The sequence below is a fragment of the Xyrauchen texanus genome, chromosome 33, assembly GCF_025860055.1.
Source record: "Xyrauchen texanus isolate HMW12.3.18 chromosome 33, RBS_HiC_50CHRs, whole genome shotgun sequence".
Classification (NCBI taxonomy): Eukaryota; Metazoa; Chordata; class Actinopteri; order Cypriniformes; family Catostomidae; genus Xyrauchen; species Xyrauchen texanus.
Window position 1 is genome coordinate 32854021 of NC_068308.1, and position 20536 is coordinate 32874556.

At 39.7% G+C, this 20536-nt stretch overlaps 1 protein-coding gene across 1 annotated transcript in view; it reads right to left on the reverse strand.

Annotated features, from left to right (window-relative positions):
- Positions 1-18986, reverse strand: part of LOC127627146 (cdc42 effector protein 4-like) — a 31357-nt gene extending 12371 nt beyond the window's left edge. The window contains exon 1 of the mRNA XM_052103401.1: positions 18658-18986. The gene's annotated coding sequence lies outside the window, so the exon portion shown is untranslated. The remainder of the gene's footprint in view (positions 1-18657) is intronic.
- Between the last annotated feature and the right edge of the window lie 1550 nt (positions 18987-20536).

Sequence of the window (20536 nt, forward strand, 5' to 3'; positions counted from 1 at the left end):
CACCCCTACACACAAGCATTACACGTTCCGTGTCCCCATCAGAGCACACTCAAAAGCGGTTACGAACCACTCGAGTGTTAGAGTCAATAAATGCGCTCACGAATACGTGCGCGCGCCCATTCTCTGCCCGCTCTGTCACACGGCCAGCAAACACTTCTCTGTATGTAAATCCCGTGCCCGTGACTATGCTTGCGTATCACTTAACAGACGTGACTCTTTCCCCATTCACCTCAATCGGGAAGTCACTCACAGAACAGCCTGTCCATGCTGTCTGCGAGCAGTCCAGCATAAGCACAGTAAGCGCACTCACACATTCTGTTCAACGCGCTGTGTGCGGCAATCAGAGCGATTTGGCCACTCACCCTCTAACATTACGCTTCAAAGCGTGGGAAGATATTCCAGGGATATCCGAATGGGTGTTAAGCACAATAAAACAGGGCTATTAGCTACAGTTCGATCGCCGTCCTCCTCACTTCAGAGCTCGGCTCGAAACTACTGTGAACACGGAAGCAGCGTGCATGCTTCGTTCAGAAATAGCAAACCTTCTGTGCAAAAGGGCCATAGAGAGAGTGCCGCCTCCCTGAGCTGAGTCGGGGTTTTACAGCCGTTATTTTCTTGTCCCCAAGAAAGACGGCGGCCTCAGACCAATATTAGATCTCAAGGTTTTCAACAAAGCGCTTGCAAAAAGACCGTTCAAAATGCTTACAACCAGCAAACTCCTCGCGCATGTGCGCCAGGGGGTCTGGTTTATTTCTCTCGATCTGAAAGATGCATACTTTCAGATTCAGATAAATCCCGTCACAGGCCATTCTTGAGATTCGCCGACGGCCAGGTTTATCAATACACTGTCCTTCCGTTCGGCCTGTCCTTAGCACCCGTACTTTCACGAAGTGCATGGACGCTGGCGCTCGCACCCCTGCGGAGTCAGGGTTTGCGAATTCTGAACTATTTGGACGATTGGCTGATTTTGGCACAATCACATATGGAGCTTCTGTCTCACAGGACAGTTCTCCTCAGTCATCTGAACAGTTTGGGCCTTGCAGTCAATTGGACCAAGAGCTCACTACAGCCCAGTCAGACAATTTCCTTCCTTGGAATAGAACTAGACTCAGTGGCAATGACGGCTCGCTTATCTACACAGCGCGCGCGCCGTGTGCAGCGACTAGCCGCGTCATTTCAGATGAACAGCCTCAAACCTCTGAAGAAGTTTCAGAGAGTGCTAGGCTACATGGCCTCAGCCGCAGCAGTACTTCAGCTGGGTTTACTGCGCATGCGCCCGCTTCAGCATTGGCTAAACACCCGCAAGTCTCGCCGGGCTTGGGCCACAGGCCGCCAGCCAATCAGAGTGACTCAGACCTGTATTTCAGCTCTGCAGCCCTGGACAGTGGCCGACACCCGCTGTATCTCACCGAAAAGTCATCTCGACAGACGCGTCCAACACGGGTTGGGGCGCGGTCTGCGAGGTCTCTTCGGTTTTTGGCCTATGGTCAGTTCAGGAAAAGCTCCTTCACATAAATTGTCTGGAAATGATAGCGGTCGAGTACGCGCTCGTGCGCTTCCTCCCGATCATTCAGGGTCACCACGTCCTGGTCCGCTCGGACAACAGGTCTGTGGTATCCTATCTAAACCGTCAGGGCGGTGTCAGATCCAGGAACCTCTTCCATCTGAAGAAACACATACTGAGTTGATCCCAGCGCCACCTGCGCTCGCTGAGGGCGACGCATGTGCCAGGCCACCTGAACGACGGCCCAGACAGACTGTCCAGAGACAACATTCCCCCAGGGAATATGACGTTATGGCAGACGTTATGGCGCATATTCGGCAGAGCAGAGATAGACCTCTTTGCGTCAGAAGAGAACTCTCACTGCCCAATATTTTTCTCGAAGCGAGGACGCGCTGGCCCAGGACTGGCCCAACCGCCCGCTTTACGCCTTCCCTCCCGCCTCGCTATTGCCACAGGTAATGCAGAGGATCAGGGAAATGCGCCACTCGGTGCTTCTCATAGCCCCGCGCTGGGAGAATCAAACATGGTTCCCGGAGCTTACGCAGCTGTCACTGACAGCGCCGTGGCCCATCCCAGTGAGAGCAGATCTCCTCTCGCAAGCTCGCGGAACGATCTGAAATCCCCACCCAGAGCGCTGGGCGCTACACGCGTGGGTGATCAACGACTACCCGTCGCTTTGCCAGAAGGAGTAATAAACACCATCATACACCCTAGAGCCCCCTCCACGAGAAGACTCTATGCGTCAAAATGGTCTGTGTTTTCAAAATGGTGCACCGACAGAGACCTGGACCCACGGACATGTGGGGTGTCGCCGCTGCTCGTGTTTTTACAAGAGCTGCTGGATAAGGGCAGGTCCCCATCCACGCTCAAAGTGTACGTGGCGGCCGTCGCGGCGTTCGCTGAACCCCTGCACGGCCAGTCACAGGGTAAAAACGAGCTGGTCATCCGCTTCCTCAGGCGAGCTAGAAGGATGAACCCTCCGCGCCCCCCATCGGTTCCTATCTGGGACCTTTCTATAGTTCTCGAAGCTATGAAAGCCCCCCCTTTCGAACCGCTTCAATCCGTGGATGTGAAACACCTCTCACTTAAAACCGTTTTTCTAACTGCCCTAACATCAGTTAAACGGGTGGGAGACCTTCACGCGCTATCTGTCAGTGCTGCGTGTCTTGAGTTTGGACCAAGTGACTCCAAGATCATTTTAAAGCTTAGACACGGCTACGTCCCCAAGGTGGTCGGTACTCCTTTCAGAGCACAGATCATTTCCTTGTCGGCGCCACCAGCATCTGATAGCGAACGCGACGCCAATCTCCTTTGCCCAGTCAGAGCACTGAGATTGTATACTGCACGCTCCGCATCTTTCAGAAGCTCCGAGCAGCTTTTTGTTTCGTTCGGAGGGCGCACCAAAGGTCTCGCCGCCTCAAAACAGACACTGTCCAGATGGATAGTGGACGGTATTGCTGCCGCGTACGCGTCAAAAGACCTACCATGCCCGCTAGGCATTAAGGCTCACTCCACTAGAGGCATGGCCTCCTCGTGGGCATGGTCCAGCGGGATTTCCATTCACGACATATGTGTGGCAGCAGGCTGGGCTTTCCCCTCCACCTTTGTCAGATTTTACAATCTGGAAGCACCCGCTCTGCAGGCTAAACTGCTAGCGGTTTAATACGCTACAGCTCCCCTGGTGAGCTGCATTAATGGGACACAGTCCACACAGACCGGCACCGCCGCTCTGTCTATGTGCTTATGTACTACACACACACTGGCCCACACTCTTGCCGGCCAAATATTAATTCCCCACTCACAAGGGCTCCCCCGGGTCCCCCTTAATTCCCTGGGGCTCATGCAGTGGATGCTTGAGCGCGCACGGCGTTGACAAAGGGTTCCGTGAGCGTAAGATAGCTTACGTATCAGAGAACCTCGTAAGAGAACGAATCGGTTACTAGCGTAACCTCGGTTCTCTAGATGAGGAACAGTATTGCGTAATCGCCGTCTCGCGCCACGGCGATTTTTAGCTTCATTCAATGAAAACCAGGGTTCCAGCCTACTGAACTACGCTTATATGCACTCTAGTCACGCCCTTTTGGCGGGCTTTGATGCAGTGAGCGCTGGACGCCTCTCATTGGATGCGAGTTCGCCCAAGCTCGTCTATAGGCTGCAGCAGTTGCCGCAGAGCAACCAATGAGCTCGCTAGCTAGCCCGCTCAAGGTCTGCAGCTGCCGCACTGCGTTGACAATGGATACAAAATTAAGGATAATATTTTGGCTTCAATATCTCAGAAAAGATGAATCTTTCCCGTAGCGTAAGCTAGCTTACGCAATACTCGTTCCCTCATCTAGAGAGAACAGAGGTTACGTTAGTAACCGATTCGCTCTTAGTGCTATGTGATGTACAAAACAAGCCTAGATGGGACTTGTGATAGAAAACAAGTATTTGAGACTTTTTTTATTTATACAGAAAATATTTTTGTCTCTGCAAGCGCTTTTCATGGCGAGTTCACCATGGTGGTGCTCTGAGCTAGCACTGCAGTTCTGATGCGTGTCACGAATGCAGCTTCACAATTGCTGTAGAATTCATTTTGATTATTGGTAGCCACAATATATCTTGTGGAAGACTTTATTAATAAAGCATTCTATTGTTACATATGGTTTTGTTTTCTTTCCTTAGATGAAAATAAATGCATTTTGACAAGAAAAACAAAAGTATATAAAGTGTCACATTTTAGAACTTTCCAAATCTGCGATTAATCGCTATTAACTACAAAAACAATTTGTATGTACAATTATTTTAGAAAAACTAATCGACTGACAGCACTCATTTTTAATCAATGCTTTAAATTATTGAACATACCTGGCAACAATGGCTGTTTGGATGGAATTATGGTTCCTCCGATAAAAAAAAACAACAACAACTTTTGAGCCATTTCAGACAAATACATTATTATTGTGATATATGTCTACTACTGTCAATATTCTGAACATTTTTTACTCAATACTCATTCAGCCACAGATCACAACACTTCCACCTTCCCAGTGACTTTTGAAAGTTTTCTCTTGGCTTGACCAAGGGAGGATATTATGTGTCAACTTAGTCTGCACTCGTCTAGCAGGGTAAACAGATACACCGAGTAGGTGTGCGTTTGTGATTTGAGTTTCTCTGCCAAACATGCCGTTACTAACCACAAGGATTACTAGAATGTAGAAACACTAAAAACCATGTTCAAACCAGTGAGGTCTCTTATGCCATAAAAACACACCTTGTTTTGGTCTTTTCACAGAGTGGTTTGAGTTCAAGTTTAACTATATACTTCTAAATTAAGCTTTACCTTATCAGCAGAGCTCCCATTACCGCACATTTTCCAGGAATCATCCTGCTTTTAACTGTCAGTCAACTTCTGCAAGGTGAAAGTTGTCGGTCTCTAATCACAGCACATAAACAGACAGAACGTGGCCCTACTAATCAAGTAGATGATTAACTTTCCACATCCTTTCCACTCCATTCCTGTCCATTTCTTCTGCCAAAAGCCCATGGGTTAGAATTTAGTGAGCAATTCTTTGAGAGCTGTTATTTAGCACACAGATGGAAAACTTCAAAGCTCAGGCTGAGATGAGTGCAAATAAGAATCGGTTTTGAAAATGTAAACGCCATAATCGCGTTCTGCTCTGGAATGGCTAAGCTGCTCTAAGAGGGGCAGCTTATAACTCTTATAACTCCTATAACTCTTTCCAAAAGACACATTTACATTTATACACATTTGGGAGACACTGTTTTCCAAAGCTACTTACAATGCATTTACCAACCTAGCATAACAGTGACCTTCCCAACTCCATCTGTGACTCACTCTCCGTCTTCAAAAAAAACTTAACACCATGAGCACTTAACCAGTCACAAAAAAAAAAAAAAAAATAGTTCTGAATACCATTCTGATACTAGTGAAACTTTGTAGTATGGCACTTTTCGTACCACTGTCTCCTTAAGATAATTCGCTTATGTTTTTCCTCTTTTTTTATGTTGCTTTGGATAAAAGCGTCTGCCAAATTAATAAATGTAAATGCATTTAAAGGAATATATCAACCAGAATTGTTTGCCCTCATGTTGTTACAAACCTGCAAGCTGTTACAGTATTTTATCTGTGGAACACAAAAGGAAATTTTCAAATATCTTTCAAATCTTTGTACAGCTCCACCCCCCCCAATATAAATCTTAGAAAGTCATATGATTGCTCTGTGTGAGGAAGAGACTGAAATTTAAGTAGTTTTTCCACAGAAAATCATCCCCTCCTCTGCAATTACCAAATCTCATTCTGTATCACATATTCAAACTGGTTGTTCATGTTCAGTTACAACACATGCCAAAACCTATGACGTTTGCCGTCAATAATGTCAAACCAGTCAATCAGTATGGCATTTTTTATTCTGAAAGTGGAAAAATAATCAGTGAATAGCCACTTAAAATTAGTCTGTTCCTATGCTAAGCTATCGTATGGACTTAAGATGATTTCAAATATAGTGTTTAAGTCATATATAACACTTTTATAGTGCTTATTTGATGTTTTATTCCCCTTTTAGAGCTAGACAGCTATTGACACTATGGACTGTTGTTGTATGGTGAAAAAAAGTGCTACAAAAGACTGCATAGGAGTTTGGAACAGCATGAGAGTCAATAATGACAGATTTATTCCTTTTGGTATACATTTAAACCCTGGGTCTCTCCAGGAGTTGCCGGCAGTCTTGTTTCTGGAACACAAAAAGGAAAGTGTTGAAGAAAAGAAAACCCACATCGAGTGGTGCCATCTTGGCAGAAGTGTTACGAAGACTGTGTGTGCCAACCGAATGGAAACATTTCCGAACTCACAGGCTGCTTCCGTCAAGCATCTCATTAGAAAAAGAGACAGAAATACTGAGAGAGAGAATGAGGTCATGTGTGTCTCGGATAAGTTCTGGTATCTTTGACCAGTCATGTTTCAGTGCACCATTCGGAATTCTTCACACAACTAAAAATTTATGAACCACTCTGCATATTTCAAAAAGCTAAATAGGGAGGACATTTCTCGGTTGACCTAAGAGCTTCTAATTGTGAAATGCAGAGTTTAAATAACCTTGGGGTCTTCATACTTTCTGTCTGGGTTAAATGGTTAAACAGTAGATTGGGTTCATTTAAACCTTGATAGAGCATTAACCATAAAAACCAAAATTGCAAAATCTGCAATCTTACAATGTTTAGTGTGACATGCTCACACACAGCCGATTAATAGTTTGTGCACGGCCCATAGGGAATTTGCATTTTCGAAGTTTTGTGTAGCCGAAGCACTACTAATCTAAAAGAGGAGACTATAACCCACATTTGTTTTCTTCCCACAATGAATATTTGCATGTATATTAGCATATTATATAATATGAGCATATTAGCTCCTTCATTAAACTTCATTCTCAACATCTGTAATTTTGTGTATTTGTGATCAGGATGAATTTTAAAAGGCCTATTTGACAGGTGACGGAGTGGTATTGGAGCAACAGAAATGCTGATTTCCCTTTTATTTGTTATTAACGCTCTATGTGCTTCTATTACCTTAACGAACATGTTCACTGATTGGGACAATTGGGACCACTGATGTGCATCGTACAGTCTGACAATGTCGCACAGCATGAGCAGACTGGCTATATGGAGAACCCGGACTTTTCCCGGTGGGCCGGCCACGTTATGCCAAACGGGCCGCGGCTGGCTGAAGAGGGCTGCAAAACGGAGCCACGATATGCAGAAAAGGACAGCAACAAGGACATTGTTTGAACCCTGTACACAGTGTAGAAAAAAAGTTCAGTACTGGTAAAATCAAGCAATAGAGAGATTATGATGTTTGACGGGTCATTTCATTTACAGTATAATCACATGGACAGAAAACAAATGTTGCAAATTTCAAAATATGAAGTTATGCCGAGTTATGGTTTGTAATTGTTTTCAGTTTGCGAATAGGCGGATCTTTTGTGACGTCATTGTTTATGTTTGTCGCGTTGCATCATGGGAATCGTGTGGCAGGAAACACCGCTAGATACCTGTAATTTGATTGTTTTGCACGTTTGGAGGAGGATTTAGAGAAGAGGATGGTTCACTCTTGCTGTGTGGTCGATTGTACGGCTCGTTGGGGGCCTGATAAAAAGTTTTTTCGAATTCCCTCCGAAAAGGATCGCGAAAAACGAAAGAAATGATTGTGTGCAATTACATTCTGTAGCTGTGCTTTGATACCTGCAAGCCTCACTAGTACATGCAGCATTTGTAAGTCCTATCCTGACAGCTGCTTCTACTTTAAACATTAAAGCTGCTACATGACTGCATGTTTCTCCAAGACTGGATTTGAAAGAAGGAGAAATGTGTAAGCTGTGATATACAATTTTTCACCATAGTACAGACGCCATTGAAAGTCTCACACTGAACACAACTGAATTGGTACAACAGTCACTACATTTTCAATAAATAAATAAACAAGAACACTGATCAATGAAGACTTACCCGGCTTTGCAGTCGCAGTGAGCAGTGATTATTTCGCCGTTCTCTTTGGCGATCACCCACGGGAGATGCGAATCACGCTGTGACTCTGCTTGGCCAGGTCGAACCTCTGCTTTTAGCACGATCACTGCTTTTAGCACGATCACTGCTTTCTGTTTGGCAGAAAAGATCGGCCCAACTTTTCGAGAAACAAAATAATCATAGGCCTCCAGACTTTTGAAAGCCTTTAATCTTTCATGAGTGAAGGGTCCAGGGGTTTCTATTAATTAAGAATAAATGTCTCCCCAGCAGATTGGTGGCCAAGACACGGGCGAGTCGGACCAACGTTTTTTGTCATCCCAGATCTCATATGGGCTTTGAATAACTTCGATTTTGTCACCAATACAAATTTTGAGCTTCTCTCCAAACCTCCTCCGGTCTTCAGATGTTAAAGTGCTTATATATTGTGGATTTCGCCCGCTAACTCTCTTGAAAGTGCTCGTCGCGTCTTTACAGCCCGCCATACTGTTTGTTTTGTTGCCACACAACCACTCGCGCATGCGTACAAAGATGTCAACAAGGATCCTCCTATAGTATATCGAAATTCAATTTATCGTCCTATCCCTAGCTTTGAGGTCTCTCTACATCAGATTTGCACCACTAAATCAATACCTCTTACCATTATGCACTTCATGTAAAGCAAGGTAATTACTCAGTATTGTATTATCTGTAGTGTTTTGATGTGTTATAAGTTATTGATGAAGAAGGCTTAGGTTGGCTGCAGTATAATGTTTGCTAAATGCAGTGTAAAACTCCTCTTTCAAAAGCAACTTTCTTTACAGTCACAAAATATACCAGTCACGCAGCATTTTTCAAGGTAGCACCCATGTCTCTAATTTACAACTTTCTGTTTTGCCCTCAGGAATTCCCCGTCAGAGTCAAAGAGATACAAGAGCACCTTGAGAAATACAGACTTGCAACATTCAATGATTAATGACTGTTTTTTTTTTTCTTCCTGAACAGCTGACCAAATTCTAAGCCTGAAGGACTTCAAGATTGAGTCAGATTATCCATATACAACGAAACCACCAAACAGGCCAACTCCTGAATAGTTTTGCTTTGAAACAGTCCCATTTGCATGACCAAAAAAGACAACCATAGAAAGTCAACAACAAGACGTCCAACATTATAAAAATGACAGTGACTGCTGAGCGAGTTATACACAAATACAAGGAGTAATTACCAATAATTTGGGTCCCATTCATTAAATGCTAAAAACAAAATGTGTAAATAATTCAAAGAATCACCTAAATTATTACTGTGTTTATTAAAGTGACAATTTACGAAAGAATGTTTTTTAAAAACAATTTAGGCTACGCCAAAATCCATTCAGTGCATTGGTGCTTCATGAATAAGGCATTATTTTGAAAATCATGCTGAATTTGATGAACATTACTGTTGTCGCAAACAGTCATAGATTGAGTTCTATGCGGTGTCTTTTTGGAATTATGATCTCTCTCTCGAACTACCTTCAGCCAAACTGTTGACAGCACTACTATTTCAGATGTTTTACATGACAACACAAAAGTCAAGTGGGAGATGTCAGATTCCATCTTGTAATTACAGTTTGAAAAAGAAGACATTTTACTTGTCAGATCGCAAATGTATTTCAATGTTACGTGAACAGCACTAGACAATCACAACTCTCCTGAAGTGACCAAATAACTTAAGTAAACAATACTTCTCATTCAATTCTTTAGCTAATAAACCAATGTCAATTCCCTCGAGGAGTTCCTCAAGTCAATATAGTGACAGCAGGCATTGTTTACATGTGTGTACACATGCATGTTGTAGCTCAGGCACTGATTGTTCAGAAACAGCTGTCAGTGCTGTTCAACTCTAAGGTCTGAAAAGATCAAGCTCGAATCACTTTCCACTTTCAAAACAGCTGTTCCAGGTCAGAAATAGACTGTAAAATTCAGCAAAATTCAAAGAGTTCTGGACTATTTCTCAAAGTAGAATTGTATGTTCAATCTTAAGACAATTTAACATCATAAAAAGTTTCCAACAAAATGACAGTTTCAACCACCATTGTTAATACAGCCACATCAGGTTATCACAGGTTACTTTAAATGAAGTAATAAGAACTGTGGTAATATTTTGGTGGTTGTAACCATGGCACTGAGCAATGTGCCTTTAGTAAATGTATTTTGTTAAACCATTCCCAAATCACTTAATCCAAAATCAACAGCATTTAAAGACAAAGACTGATTAATTCCCATCATTGTATGACTGAGATCATCACTAGGAAACACACAGACCCTCCCTCCCTCAACACACACACTAACCTAGTGTCTGAGTTTACTGGAGCATATGAGTGTACCTCCAAAAGGCCCCTCCCTGCAAAAACCCTACTGTCCATCCAAAAATATATTGAGCCCATGGATCCAAAGTCACAATACACTACAAAAAAAAAAAAAAAACAGGTTATAGAACTTGAAACAATTTAAGGTAAGTGGCAAATGCTGATCCCTTTACACAAATATCAGGAGCAGAAATGCATCTAATCTGGTCATTAGCTATGAAAATTTGTATCATTTAAACTGATAGTGTGTAAGAGCTTAACTACTTTCAACCAAAGAGAATACCAAATGTATTTATTTTTTTGACACTGATAGCTACTTTGATTAAGTTTGTTTAGGTGTCTGATAATCAATATGCTTAACGGATGTTTAAGCTCTTTAATTTCTGCTTTTTATATGAACTAAATCATCCATCACTAACCTCTGAAGGTATGCAGCCTGCTTTACAAGACTAATATTCCTCATAGTCAACAAATAATTCATTTAACCCATTTTATTTGCAACATACACTTATTCAAAGCTTTTCACTTAATTACTGCAACCTTAAATTAATTTGGACTTAAATTAATGGTTCATATTTGTTTTGGGACATATCAATCATTCCAATAACCAATTAAGTTTAAAGGAGTAAAAATAGGTTAAAAATATTGGTAAAACTGATGATTGGTCTCTTGCTAAACTGGAGACTTACTAAAAAATATCACACTATAGTGTAAGCACATGTCAAGGCTGCTTGCAGCTGACTATCCTTACAATTAATGCATTGTTGGAAAGAAACACGTGTTAAACTGCAAGTGATCTAGGGCATTATAAACAAACTGATGACCACACATGATTTTTCCACTTAAAAATAGTTATGTAAATGGTCCATTGATATGAGTTACATTGACTATAATGATGCTGAGAGACAGAGGGCACATGTTACGGATATAAAAGGATATTTGATTACTCAAGTGAAGCCAAGAGCAATTGGGATGGGCTCTAATGGAGAAAATAAATTCCTCTTTTTCTCAATTCATCAGCCAAACACTTGATACCGTGGTGGTTAAGGACCAACCACTGCCGGTGAACTACGTTTTGAATCACTAAACGCAGAATATAAATTAAACCTTTTGTCAAATATGACAAAACATAAAATAACTAAAATGCCATAATACATTTCTTTTTTTTTGCATACTTAACCCAGAACAGGCCCTATTTCTTCAAAACCTAAAAATAAATCACATCCCAGTACAATTTAGTCAACTATGAGATCACTTATCACAAAAACAATCACCCTAGAACTACCTAGAGATAACTGTCTTTGCTCAGGGGCACAATAGTGAGAGTTCATAAATCAGTCCTTACAGAGTTTTAGCCTTTAACCTTCCGGTTATCAACCAAGGGCCTGAACTGAGCTATACCACCCGCAGTAGGTTGTTGCTCAAAAATGTGGTGTTTAAAACCAAGGATGGCAAAGTAATCCTGTTCAAGGGCACAGTGGTGATCGTTCAGTCCTCCTTGTGGGATTTGAACCTACAACTTTCTAGATATCAACCCTGACCCACACCACCACAATTTTTAAACATAATTTGCTGGCCAAAATGGAAATAAAATAAAGTAACATTTCAAAATGCATTGCAAAAAGGCTTTGACAATTGTTACTGTTTGGTTGTTCTCGCTATTGGCTTTACCTCTAGACCAGCGTTTCTCAACGGGGGCGTTTGGACAGTGTTGTGAACGAGGTAGCAGAGAGGGGGGCGCTCAGGCACAAATGGGGGGTGTTACTCAGAGGTACTCAACAGGCGGCCTGCGCAAAAATCTTTTCAGCTCTTCTCCTTAGCCTATGTCTTAATCTTGCTCGGATTACTGCTGCCACTTCACCAGGACGATATGCCAGGAGAGCCGCTTCCTAAGTTACACATGCTTTTAAGAGGCGGAGAATTTTCAGCGCAAAATAGAGGCGCTTTCACCGGCTTTTTCTGTACATAACGCAGAATACATAATTAGGCGCATAATTAGTGCTCAGGGCTCACACTAATGACCGTAATTAATAAAAAAAAGTGGCTGTTTTTGACGTCGTTTTTCTTCGGTTCAGTTCAGGTGGCCGAGCTGTTGTCGTCTTTGTTCGTCATTTGAAATCAAATGACCGTTTGTAGGCTATTCAAATCTGAAGCCTAGTATATATTGCCTAATTGAGTGCTGTGAACGACCGCTGCTTTTTCATTGGCCATTTAGGTTAGTTACGTTATTGTTCACGTGATTGGTTCATCTTAAAAAATGTGTGTGTGAGCCTGAATTTGTTTGAATTTCTAAATACATTTGCAATACCTTTCAAACAATCCATGTGTTTTTGCATTTTTTTCAAAACACAATATTACTCAACTTGAGGCTTTTACATGTAGTTTAAATACAATAAGAAACTTCTGTTTCAGTTTTTTTTTTTTTTTTTACCAAAAACTCAGGCTTCAGGTATCGGTGTTGCAATTGTTTGGCTGTAATAGTATTTCTGAAGTGTTTTTGGGTTTTTTTTTAGGGGGGGGGCGTTAAGAGGATCATGAAGAGGTCAGGGGGGCGTTTGTTCAAAAAAGGTTGAGAACCACTGATCTAGACTAAGTTCAGGATAACAATGACTAAAGACTAACATTGCAATACTATTGGGAAATGTCTCAGGTTTATGAACCTGAAAGACGACACTAATTGCATAATGAAAAGCCTGAATGCAAGATAAAAATCGCAAGCAATCTGTTTTCTAGGTGACCCTACTTTAGAAACATGCTGTGTGAAATGTGGCTGGACTAGTTCTTGGGTTGTGTTGGGTATTAGAAATAGCCTAATGTGCTGTACGTTAGAACTCTGAATCACATAGAAACAGGGAACTTGAGGACAACTTTGACAGGGAGTGATGTCGATACTGTCACCAAAAATGTGTTGCTCAACCCAAAGATATTTATCTGTCAGACTCTAGGGAGTATCTCTCAGCTGCTACATGATTACATTGACTTAAACTGGTTTTGCATCTTTCAACACCATCCATGAACATCGCATCATGAATTTGTAATTACAAAAATGAAAGATAGTGAAATGAAACAAAGTGAACAACAATCTCCTCTAGCTGTCTTTTTCAACTTCATGTTGCAATCAACAGTCATCATCTAGGAACCAAAAAGAGGTTCATAAAACATTTGGTTTCTACAGGCTGGAGTTCATAAAGAAATCAGCTCCTTGTCAATAGGCTTGTTTACATGGACACCAGAAAGTTGTTCAAAGCGAGAAGGCTGCTTAAGAAGAGACTGGCGAATACATTTACATGCACTGTGTTATTGATTTCACTTTACTCGCGTATACATGCGTCTCAGTAAAAAAAGCAGCTTTCTCCACAGCAAAGTTATTTCCCCACAATGCTTGGGTAAATAACAAGCATGGGATCCGAGGAAGGCACCCTAGATTGTTCCCTGTTGCTTCACTTTATTTCCAAATATTCCAGAGTTGTTACCATGTTTGTTTCCTTATCTTTCCATCACCACCAGCAACAGAACTGTGCTGCAATAATGGGGTTAGCCTCTTATGTAAAAGTCTGGGATTCCCCCAAAATACATAGGGACATAAAAGGCATTAGTCAATATTTATAATTGGTGTGTACAAGCGGGTATATTTTTATAGTGTATGTGCTTCTCCCTTTTCCCACTGTACTCCCAAAAAAATTTGAATTCTCTTCACTGTGTTGAATTGTTGATATGATCTTGCTACATACCATGACATTAGATATCAGGTCTGTTCCATGCACATTCACACTCTTCAAAAAACGCTTTTGCGTTTACATGGCCACATAGTCTAAGCCGTGTTCTCTGAATGAAACCAAAGTGTATTAAACCACCATCTCTTAATCTCTTAAACGACAGGTAAAACAACATTCTCGTTTAAATGTTTCAGAATGCTGCATTCTGCAAAAAATAAAAACTGGAATAACCCATTTTCTTTTTTCCAAGTGCATGTAAACATGGTCAATGTATTCATCAACATGCATGAGTTTATTACATAGAAATGAATAGTCCATCAAACATTTTCAGTAAAATACATAATCAGAATTTCTGTCCATCCAAAAGTAATAAGTACTAATTATACGTAACTCATAAACAGGGTTGGGAGGGTTACTTTTGAAATGTATTCCACTACAGATTAAAGAATACATGCTGTAAAATGTAATTTCAGTACTCAAGGTCAGTAATGTATTCTAAATACTTTGGATTACTTCTTCAGCAGTGGTAGATTTTTTTTCACTTGTTTGGACTATAAAAACTCTGCCAGTACAGTAAGACAAAAAACACATTCTCAGAATTGTTGTTGTTTCTAAAACAACATAAATCAAATTGATATTGTTTTAAGAATTTTTAGATAATTTTACAGGGAAACAATATAAAAACAATTATCAAGAACACAAGTTTGGTCTTTTTAGAAAAAAGAAATGATGATCCAGTCATTACTCCCCAAACCTGCTCATAAAACTAAACAGAATGTATAATTCTGCATGCGGATATCTAGTTAACTGTGCTGCAAACAAAACTCTGAATCCCTTTCAAAAGATTGGATGCTACTAACCTGAAAACCAAATCCAGAGATTCTGCAAAAAAAGGTCAAAAGATTTCTTTTTTTTAGATTTGATACCTTTATCCTGGCAAACTTTGGCAAGTTCAATGATAAGTTCTTTCTTGAAAGCACTCACCCAAACTTGGGACAAAATCAACAATCAAGGGTGACAGCATCATTTATGAGGCTGTCAGCATCAGAAAAGACTCTTTCCAAAATGTTGGGTTAATCTTCCAGGAATCCATATCATGGCCTTCTTTGTTGTCAAAACAAAGCATCAGCTTAATAAAAAAGTTAATAAAGACCTCAAGCTACACTAGTTAAAGTTAAACAAGGTCATATGACAGGATTCCTATTCTAGATTCAACAGGGTCTTCTTGGAATCAGAGGAACTGGCTCATTGCCTGGTATCAGTGGGGTCAGTCAGAAGCATGGTGGGCGGTATGCTTTCAAAGGAATACACGTCTTGCTCTCTAGAATGTCAGATTGCTGAGGCCTCTGCTGGGCTTGAAGAAGGGAAATTGGGCCGTCTTATTCAAGTTCACAGAGGCAAGGAGACCGTGCAAAAATATTGACTTTTGGCAAGACACACAACTGTGGCTAAAATTGTTTTATTTCCCTTGAGTTCTAAAATGAATACAATCCAAAAACTGCATCTGCTGAGAGTTTTTCCAAGTTAAAAGGCTTCTAAATATGAATTGACAATATCTCGCAGGCGTTTCCGGTTAATTGTCTAATAAATAGCATGCTGTGCAACTCAAAGACAGTTTTGCATTTCAACAAAAAGCAACAGTAAAATTTAGGACATCAACATCCATCAAAAACATGCACAATAAATCTAGAAAAATGCAGTAATGTGGTTTCTCTCTGGCAAAATGTTTCTCTGTGCTTTATTGTAAAATTTTGACTCACTCCACCTAAATTAACACAAAAATATCATGAGTAAACATGATTCTACACAGGCTAGATTAATGATGTCACACTTATTGTTATTCTTCCAGTTTTAGCCTAGGCCTCAGTCACATGTAAATGGGTGATTGAAGTACAACCACTGAGAATCTTATGATTAAACTTGTGTGTTAATTGTTAACCCCTATGGCTTTGTCCCAACAGGTTCAACTAAAAAAAACAGCTAACGTCTCCTGTGAGTAGGGCTGGGTATCACTAGCCACCTCACAATCCAATATGCATTGCGATACACTGTCACGATTCGATATATCACAATACATCACTTGTATTCGATTCTATTTAACTTTAAATTTCAATTAATTTGGGTATATTTCAATTATAATGTCCATTTTGCTTACAAACAGTATGAAAGAAATTATCTTTCAGCTAATGCTATTGTTCATTACGGGGAACTTCTAACTCATTAACTTGGGGACATACAGAAACAATTTTGCTAATTTTTTATCATTATAATTATATATATATATATATATATGTCCATTTATTACATCAATAAACATGATGTACTGAAATTGCATATATACAGTATTTTGTTACATATTTGTTGTTTAAATGCCTAATTTGTACTATTTAAAAGTATTTACTTAGATATGTAGAACAAGTGCTAAAATTGTACTGTCTCTTAAAGACCTGTGGCTGGGACTTTGTTTGGTCGAATGGCTTCTTTACAACATCCATATGTGTGATTAGAATTCAATGTTTCTTTTGTTGTTTTTGATAAATAACTGACTGTAGAGAACAGAAAGGATATTAAAATTGACCCTATTAAACAACAAATGTTTTTCTTCGATCTAGTCTTTGGACTCCCTTACACAGAAAGAGTCAAAACTTTCACACTCAGCACAAAGTGAAAAGATCTTGGTGCTGAACTTCTACGCCACTACACCACTCAAACACTGCTGAGTGAAATCCAAAAAATTCCCAGCCAGTGGATAATCAAAGGCATTGTTGTAGCATATGGGAAGTATTTACGCACATATGATGGTAGGGGATTGCAAATCGAAAGAAAGAGATATCTTGACTTTTAAAAAATTGACATTGGTATTGTACAAATGAAGATTGAGTAGAAAATATCTAAAAGGTCTGCAAAGTTACAAGGCACAAAGTCCACGCAAAAGGGAGTTATACTCTCCCACAGATAACACTGCTCAAGAACTACAAGAAATGGCGGGATTTTCAAGTCGGTTACATCTGGAAGATGGTGCAGTTCCCACTTTGTTGGGACAATCTGGTGCTTCAGGATAACAACCTGCAAATTTGCTTGATTATTTGTGGATTTATCTGCTACTGAGAGTTCAAATGTGGAGTTTTGTGTTGTAGTTATGGAGTACACCCAATGCACAGTTGTAGGCCTTTGCTAACCTGCTAGCTAATATTATTGTGTTGATATAGTTTTGCTAATCAGCTGCGGGCCAACTTTTACCTACAATTGTGTAGACGGCTACACCCATTCGGGCAAAATAAGACTAATTTAGATGAACTACATGTCTTTTACTTGAAGCTTTGTTAGGTTCATAATAATCAACTTGTAAGAAAGCTACAAAATTAAAAAAATGTACCAATGTGAAACGTTCTGCTCAAATTGTGCTTGCGAAGGTGGTTCGGGTTGATTGACTTGTTCTTCCAAACTTTCATTATTTCATTCATTATCGGACTCAAACTGGTATGGCAAAAACCAATGCCATTGTTACCATATTTACAATAGTATTTACAGCTGCTCAGGAAGCCTGAAAATCTGACATTTCCGACACAAGCTCTACACAGTTTACCAAACAGTCTAGGCCAGCAGACCAATCAGAGCAGACTGGGCTTTTCGGAAAGGGGGGCTTTAAAGAGTAAATCAGAGCATTTCGGCCACAGTATGAAGAGTGGGGAAAACACCTTTACAGTATGTGAAAAATAACGTGTTTTGTTTTACTTTAAAGCATGTAAACCAATTTTAGTAGACCCCAAAAATAAAATGTTAACCTGTAAATTAGCAGAATATGGGCTTTTAACAGCAGAATTTGTCTTAATATTAAATTAAGGGGGTGTTCACAGATTATCAATGTGGTCTCAGACTTTGGACACCACTGTACACACAAACCTGCAGGCTAAATTTAGGAAAGTTAAGCTCCCCTGGTTGCACTTTACTGCATTTGAGCACAGATGTTTTGACCTCCCATAGAGTGTGTGGACAGCTGGGCAGATTATATCAAAACATCTATGAGGTCGTCTGAGCAGCACAGGTGACTAGTGTTGCCGAGTCACACAAAGGACAAGTCACTGTGGTGTTTGTGCATTAACGTAAGGACTGGTCACACAGTCTGTGCAATTCTGTTATAAAACAAAGCCAAATGTGCAGCATACTACAAAGATAAAATTACCTAAAATAATACAATAACCCCAAGAAAAACTTAAATATAATGACCATAGCACAAAGCAAACTACACATAGTAGGTACATTTCTAAGAATAAAAAAAAAACAGCAGTTGTGAAGCCTATTTGAAATTCAAATGAGTCCAATACCTGCTTGACTGGCCCCTGCTTGCACTCACACTGCCAAACTCTCAAATGTCATAAACACAACTAAAGAAGACGTTAAACAGACGGAAAAGGTTTGTATGGAAACCCTTATCAGTGCAGAACAATCCTCATATGTCTTATCTAACACAATGTACTTTTATCTAAAGTTGTTCTGCAACTCTTCTGATAGATTAAAAGGCAAAATAGCTTATTTAAATACGAAACTTCATTTTTTGAGTTAATGTGTTTATTTAATGTAAATAAAATCCTTACCAATTTGTGGTTCCTTCTCTTGGATGCCAGGAGCCCAAATGCCAAGTTGAGCTACTCTCAGGCAACAACAACGGACCAAGTTCAATACAATCACACTCCAAACAAAATAGTCTTTTGGGTAAATATTAACAGAGCACCGGCTCAGCTTGACATATGTTGCAAATATCCTTCAGACTATCAACAGCCTTATGTTTCAGTCACGCACTTATAAATGAGCAAATGTTGCTAAACAGGACAAACGAGAGCATACACACGTCCCGGAGGGCTCAATGTGAGATGGCGTACTAATGCATTTCAATCGTCCTGACTGCCCTTAGCCTGCGTGACTGCACTCCATCTACAGCCCCGCCTCCAAGCGAGCGGTCTTTGCGACTACGCCCCACCCCCTCGCTCATTTTAGGTAACTGACTCGCACACTCCTCTACACAGCCTAAAATATTCTCCGCCCCCCTGAGCTGTGATCTCCGCCCTCCACCGCCTTTTAAAGGACTACTGTCAAATTTAAATCCAATGGCTGTGCTGCATGTAACTTTCATTACAACATTCACAAACATTATTACATAACTGTTATAATGCTTATAGATGAGTTAATGTGATGTCAGCAAAGTTTGATGCAAATATTTCCAAATGTAGAACATGTACATCAAGTAGGATACCTACATATATATATATATATATATATATATATATATATATATATATATATATATATATATATGTAATTATAATTTAATCATTATTATTTCTTGTGTATTTCTTATTGGACTTTTTTCCAAGTAAAATAATTTTGTTTCTGAACAGATTATGCAATCTGAGATACATTTTAAAAATCACTAAAAGATGATCACTATATATATATATATATACTGTATATATATATATATATATATATATATATATATATATATATATATATATATATATATAAACAATCACAAAAAATACACAAAATACACTATAAAAACACTCACAAAAATATTTTTTTTACTTTGCTTATATTTTATTTAGAAAATACTATAATTCTGTCATCAGGCCATATTATTTTATTTAAGTATTTATTTATTTGTTTTTTCTCAAAAGACCAAAAAATTCCCCAAAGACAGATGACTGCACAAGTTCCATCAAGTGTTTCTATTTTTTTTTTTTTTTTTCATATTGTCTAGTACAGAATATATATATTTAATCACATAGTACACTCTTTGCACTAAACACTCATTATTATACATTATACCCCGATAGACAGGCCATAAAATGTGCATTTTCAAAAGTCCTTTGATGCAGCACTGGTAGGTAATATTAATGATGTGAACCACACCACAGGATGAAACAAAAATAAACACATTTTAGATTAACAAATATTATATGTAGAAAAACTAAAACAGGGTCAACAGGTGTATTTACAAAAGTATCCATGATTGTTTATGTCTGAGAATTAAAAAGGCTGGCTTTCTATTTGATTAGGACTGTGGTCACAATGAACAAAATGATTGGTGTTAAAGTGATAACCAACAATAGCATTTGTGATTAATTTAACCACACAATATAATTCCAGTGGTCATAATTGCACGTTGGCCAAACATATTTTGTTAAGTGATAAAAATAGCTCTTTCTCCTTCATGTACATCTGAATTAATCTTAATTTTAGCTCTCTAACTTCATGCTAGCACATATTTTGGTTTTACTTCTATATAGATCTGAAAGGCAATGCAATGCTCCACCATTGCACAAAACAGACAGACATGAGCATATTTTGTACAATATATCTACACCCAAAATCTCCCCCACACAAGTAGTAAAAACAAAAATATTAGTGCTCCTAAACTTTCAGTCAACCTCACTGATAAATACAAAGGCTTTTGTGCCTGGCAACATAAATGAT